Source organism: Gymnoscopelus microlampas, assembly GCF_963454915.1.
Source record: "Gymnoscopelus microlampas genome assembly, chromosome: 21".
Lineage (NCBI taxonomy): Eukaryota > Metazoa > Chordata > Actinopteri > Myctophiformes > Myctophidae > Gymnoscopelus > Gymnoscopelus microlampas.
Window position 1 is genome coordinate 35,057,597 of NC_139958.1, and position 6,220 is coordinate 35,063,816.

General features: G+C 40.9%; 1 protein-coding gene across 1 annotated transcript in view; it reads right to left on the reverse strand.

Annotated features, from left to right (window-relative positions):
* Window positions 1-5,340, reverse strand: part of prag1 (PEAK1 related, kinase-activating pseudokinase 1) — a 77,205-nt gene extending 71,865 nt beyond the window's left edge. Inside the window, exons 1-2 of the mRNA XM_084046181.1 lie at window positions 5,196-5,340; window positions 2,207-2,357 (exon numbers count right to left, since the gene is read on the reverse strand). The gene's annotated coding sequence lies outside the window, so the exon portion shown is untranslated. The remainder of the gene's footprint in view (window positions 1-2,206; window positions 2,358-5,195) is intronic.
* Between the last annotated feature and the right edge of the window lie 880 nt (window positions 5,341-6,220).

The following is a 6,220-nucleotide window of genomic DNA, read 5'->3' on the forward strand; positions in this document are numbered from 1 at the left end:
CGTCCATCCGCAAGGCAATTTTAATGTAGGATGTTGTTTTTAAGCCCTATTTCATCCTTCATCATACGATGGCGTCAATGCGTCGCAATGTGGTGTGTTGTGAGCTTGTAGACGGGCTATTTTTTTTACTCAATGGTTCCAAGAAAAATAATTTAACAAATTTCAAACTGTTCTTGGCAAATTTGGACAATTGTATAATTTACAATTTAAGCATTTAGCAGAAGCTCTTATCCAGAGTGACTTACAAGTGCGAGATAGGAATAACAAGCAAAGTAAGCATGAACTCTAGTCTGTAAACAACTAGGTAAATAGTCCCGTAAGTGGAGTGCAAAGAAAACCTTGTAGTGCTTCAAAGATACTAGGACACCAGGTAAACAATCTGTCTAAATAACATGCTATCTAAATAACATTCTTAACATTTGTGGTCAAGGAAAAAACAAATCTAAGTAACTAACTTAGAACTAACAAAAACATGAGAACAAGGTATACCTGCACAGTAAACTAGCATCTGTTGAACAGAGGTGACAAGAAGGGTGACGATGGTTTCATCTAACAAGGACGAGACACTTCTATAATAACTCTGCAGATATACAGATGAAAATCCAGATCTATCAAAGGGATACAAGGAGAGAGCATTGTCCTTGAACACCCTTGCCCAGGTACCGGGTCAAAACTAAGTCCTCATCACTTCTAAGGCAGTGTTTATCAACTCTGGCAAAGGGCCCAATTTTGGGCCGCGAGTACTGCTGAGGTGTGCCGCGCCGTTTGAAGAAAGTGTGAACCCAGCCCCTCAAGAACAATAGCGGTAATCGTCCGTCAATCGATACGGCCATCATCCGTTTCACACACAGCCACGCCCGAGTCCATTCAGTGTAGCGACCATCACCCATAGGAATGCAAATATGTTGTCCTACCTGGTACTGTATAAAAGGGGCACAGGGTACATGCTTTGGCACTCAGTATTATTACTACAAGATGATGAGAGCTCCACCAGCAAAGAAGAGATGCACCCAGGGCCAGAAGACGCTAAATTCTAGGTGTGCCCTGGGATATTTTGGCTATGCCAGGTGTGCCTTGGCACCAAAAAGGTTGATAAACACTGTTCTAAGGTCTTTGTCTTTCTCCACACTGCAACAAACATGGAACCAACCAGTGGCGAAAAAGTACTCAGGAGTTTGACCTGAATTAAATACAAGCATTTGCAGTCTGATATTTAAGTTTGATAATATCAAAATTGAACAATTTCATTTACAAAGTATGTTAAGAAAATTAAGATGTTTATTACAAATTGAATCCTGACTGTTTCGTCCTCCTTACTCAGAAGGTAACTACATTCTAAGGCCACCTGTATCAGGCAAAAAAAGGAGCCATGTTCTGAACCCTATTTTAGAATACATGGTTCTCAGCAAATGTGGAATGGAAAGTGCTGCATATTCAAAGTGACACTATATGTGTTTTGACCAAGTACAGGAAACGTCTCATGATGTTGTGCTATGACTTGCGGAACCTTGTTTCCTGCACTTTTACATGCACTATGACAGTAGTTACACACTGCTCTGTGACAGGTTTGGATCAGGCACATCACATTCTGCTTACATTTAGGGCAGGGATTCTCAACCGGTGGGCCGTGAGCATATTCTAAACATCACGATTTTATTGATCATATGAAATCAATATAAAAAAAAGATAATGTAAAAACAAATGACTTGGTATTTTTTCTTTAAAACCTTGAAAATGTTCTTTTCATTGTGATACCGATAAATAGCTACTTAAATTATACTACGCTGGTTCCGTTCCATTGATCCAATCCACAATCGATTGATCGATCATTAAAATAAACCTCTGCTCTGAAAATGCACGCAGCCCACCCATCTGACAGATTAGATGGGTGGGCCGCAAACACTTTCAAGTGGGCCCTCATCCAGAAAAGGTTGAGAACCTCTGATTTAAAGGCACTCACATCATTATCAAAAGTTGTTTTTATTGCACGCACACACGGTCGCACGCACGCACACGCACACACACACACACACACACACACACACACACACACACACACACACACACACACACACACACACACACACAAGCCCTACCAGTGTTTTATCCACTGGTAGGGTTGCCAACCGCAAATAATGTGTTTATTTCAGGTATACACTACAGTTGGCAACCCTATACCCTCAGGGGAAATTCAGTTTCAGCTTACCCCAGCTGATGGCAGCTCAGATGGTGATGAGCACTCGGGGGAGAGCAGTTAGGGGGACACATCGACACATTGTAGAGGTCGAGTAGCCAACCGGGGACCTTCTGTTTCCCAGACGGCCTCTCCAACCAATCAGCTATGGCCGCTTAGGCTTCTGTCAACGGAAATGTGATAATATTTCAGTTCAACGGCCATCTCTCTCTCAATACCAATAGTTTCAACACGGGTCATACAGCATTACATACAGCGCTGGGCCAAATAGCGGGTTCGGGGAATTAGGGTTTGGGACACTGCAATTAAAGTATACTCAAATGATCTGTACACAATAGAATTCAGCTACAGCTCTTTAACCAGTTACAGAGCATTATGGATACAGATATGAAGCCATGGGACAGTGTTGGGTCTTCCTGAACATCAACTCATAGCCTACAGCTGAAATTAAGTAGCATTTACTAGTATGTTGAACCGCCTTTTCTCCTGTTTTCTGATCAGGTGGCTGCTGATTTGTCTTTTGGTTCTTTTGGTTTGATTAGGTAAGATTAGGTTGCTCATATTTGGTTTCCTTTTGCTCTCCGCCCACCCTGAAGCTTCAAGATTTGAATAAACCCTTAAAAGGGCTGAAAATATTTCGTTTTTGGTGGTTGCTGGGAGCTGGGAAGAGGGGAGACCCACTTAAATGTTTGGCCATGGTTTCCTCTGGGCTGGCCAAGTGGGTCGTAACACTGCTCTGTTCCTCTGCTAAATCAGAAAGAAATAGCCGATCTACAGGTTCAGAACGTGTTGCGTTTGCGACGTGCTCTGAGATGGTAGATTGGCTATTTTCGCCAGCTGATCCCCCCCGCATCAGGATGTGCCGTTATGCACTGCTACATCAGAGATGAGTTCTGCCCGTGCACCAATTTAAAACCGCCAGAAGGATTGAGACAGTATTCATATAAAAATCTTAATTATGGCATTACATGAACCACAATCATATGGAGTACTTTTAGGTTGATGCATGCATTTTTATTTTACTGCGTTAAAAACATGACTCTCGGCTGTAGAATCCACTGGCCAGCGGTCAAGAATAATACTCTAATACTCATTGAGGTTTATTGTTAATGGTTTAGATCCCCATTAGCTACGACACTATCAGCAGCTACTCTTCTTAAATTTTAACCACTTTAAACTCTCTATACTTAGTAAACAAATACTTAGTTTACAGCACCAAATATCTTCGCCAGAAATAGCAGATATACAAGCTCACAAGCTGCGAGATTCTGGATCGGCTATTTTCTGCTAATGCTCCCCCCCCAGAATAGGGATGCTAAGCGGTTGAGGACAGACAGTTTGGTTTCCCTCTCTCATTTCACGTGCCGGTTTAAACCACGTCTATTTCAGCCCACAACACAGACTGACACGAGGGCAGTGACACCGGGGTCTCCATGTCCCACACGTTATGCTGCGGAGAGCTGTAATCTTGTGGTTTGTCCTGCCTAGAGATCCATGTGAAAGAACTGTATGGGAGGAACGTTAAGGAGGCATTCATGCATTCTGCGAAAGCATCTGGTTTCACAGGATTCAAATGATTGAAGCCCCGTTGTTGGGCAGGATTCGGGGAGGGAGGGTCCTCCTAATAGATTAATGAGCTCCAGAAGATTCGATTTGGTTCTGTTCTATGGTGGAAAGTACACTTACTCAAGTTCTGTACGTTTTACAGTACAATTTTGAGGTTATTTTATTTTACTTGAATATTGAAATATACCCACTATGTCTCAGAGGCAAATACTGTACTTCTCCACCACAAGTATTTGACAGCTTTAGTTACTAGTTACTATGCAGATTTATATATTTATTACAAAACAGGCATTAACCACTTAAGCTCTGTTTTATGCTTCGGCTGTTCAAAAACGACCTATCTACAAGCTCACAACGCTGCTATTTTTGAAACATTCTGACAAATTTAGAAAATAATTGTGACTATGGGACATTATACTGGTGTATGTTTACGTATTTCTACATTGTGGAATTGCTACTTTTACTACTTACTACTGTATTTGAAAGCATTTAACACATAAGCAGCATTCTTCTTATCTTTTTTTGTAAGATTTCTTTTTGGGCTTTTTTCTGCCTTTATTGATAGTATAGTAGGTTGACAGGAAATGGGGAGAGAGAGATGGGGAGTGACATGCAGCAAAGGCAGGGACTCGATCCCGTTGACGCGCTGTCAGGCTAGATTGAGCCTAGGTGCCCGGACCGCTACGCCAGTGGTCCGGGCCAGCATTCTTCTTTTCTGGTGTCATTTCTAGAGATTGCCTAAATTAATTATTAATAAAAGGGATGTAACTTTTTGTTCTGCTAGGAGTGAGGTTAATTGTTGTCCTTGGTTGATTTCATTGGCTTCAGGTCATATTAGCCAGTTTATGTTTCATTTCTTTAGTTTATTAGTTTGCAGTCAGCCCACCCTGAAGTCATATCTGTTAAATAAACCCTACTTGAGGCTGTATTATCTTGGTTGCTGGGTGTTTTTTCTGAGCTGGGAAGAGAGGGGACTCCCATTCACTCATTTTAATTTCTGTTTCTTTTTTGTAGAATAGATGAATTCAATGAGGGAGAAATGTTTGGGCTTTTGTTTTTGTTTGTTTTTTGGGGGGGGGGGGGGGGGTATGAACCTGACGTCACATGAGGGTCATTTTATTCTTGGATGCACTCTAAACTTCGTGTGCGTGCGTTCGTGTGTGCGTGCGTGTGTGCCAGGCTGATTGAATGCTATTTTTCTTTTCGCCTACAATGACGTCCCAAATAGGGATTGATTATTATTCTTCTTTTTAATAATTTATAAAAACAAACATTTATAATCAATAAAATGAATTAGTTCGATCAACTGCACCCATACAACAGATACTGTATCTTCAACAGATACAAGTTGTCTGCCTGCCTGTAACAATATTTTAAATACATTGCACCATACCACAGACAGATAAACGAAGCAAACACATGTTCTTATACGTACAGTGGCGAGGTCTCTCTGGGTCAGGCCTCTCTCCTGTGGGTCCTGCTGGATCACCTTGTCCACCTCCAGTGGAACGTTGGGGCGGTGAGGCTATTCTGTCTCACGGTGCAGTTTGACAGTGTTCTTGGTCACCAGGTGCTGCTTCTTCTGTCCTGCAGACCCTGCATACAACAAAAAACACACATTTATAACATATCAACTAGTTATCAACTGGTTTTGTGCAACTATACTGGCTAATGGCTATTAACCTCGCGTCACTCACCAGGCATTTCTGCACTGCGGAGAAACTGGCTATCATTGCATGCTAAATAAAGAAATCATAATTATCATAGTTGTAATACATTAAAATAACGATTTATCTATTTATTTGAACTTTTACCCCTATTTTTTTCCTCCCCAATTTAGTCGTTATGCCAATGAATTCCTCCAACTCACACAATTCTTTAAAGAAAATCATTTAAAAAAAATAATGTGAGTACTTCTTTCATCACTGCCTGTGATCTCTGGTGCCAAGCATCACATGGGGGAGTGTGTGAGCATGATGCCAGGGGTGGGAAGAGTACTCAAGATTTGTTTTGCTTAAGTAAAAGTAGCAAAACCACGATATAAAAATACTCAGTAAATGGCCTTTATTCAAAATGTTACTTGAGTAAAAGTACAAAAGCATTGGCATCAAAATACACTTAAAGTAACTCTCTTCTACCTCGGATTTGAACCCGGTTTCCTGCGCAAGTGCTGAAATTTTACCATTGAGCTAATAGAGCCTGCCTGCTTGCTCAGGGGATAATTGAATCTTGACCATCAGGTCAAAATTCATGTCAGATCCTGTGTCTGAATTTGTCAAACCTTTTCAAAAATAGAATATCTACAAGCCGCTGTGAGCTTGTAGATCGGCTATTTTTGAATAGCCAAAGTATAAAACAGGTGTTAATGTATTTGTATTAATAATGTAAATCTACAAAGTAACTAATTTAATAACTTAAGTTGTCAAATAATTGTAGTGGAGTATAAAAAAGCAAAGGAAT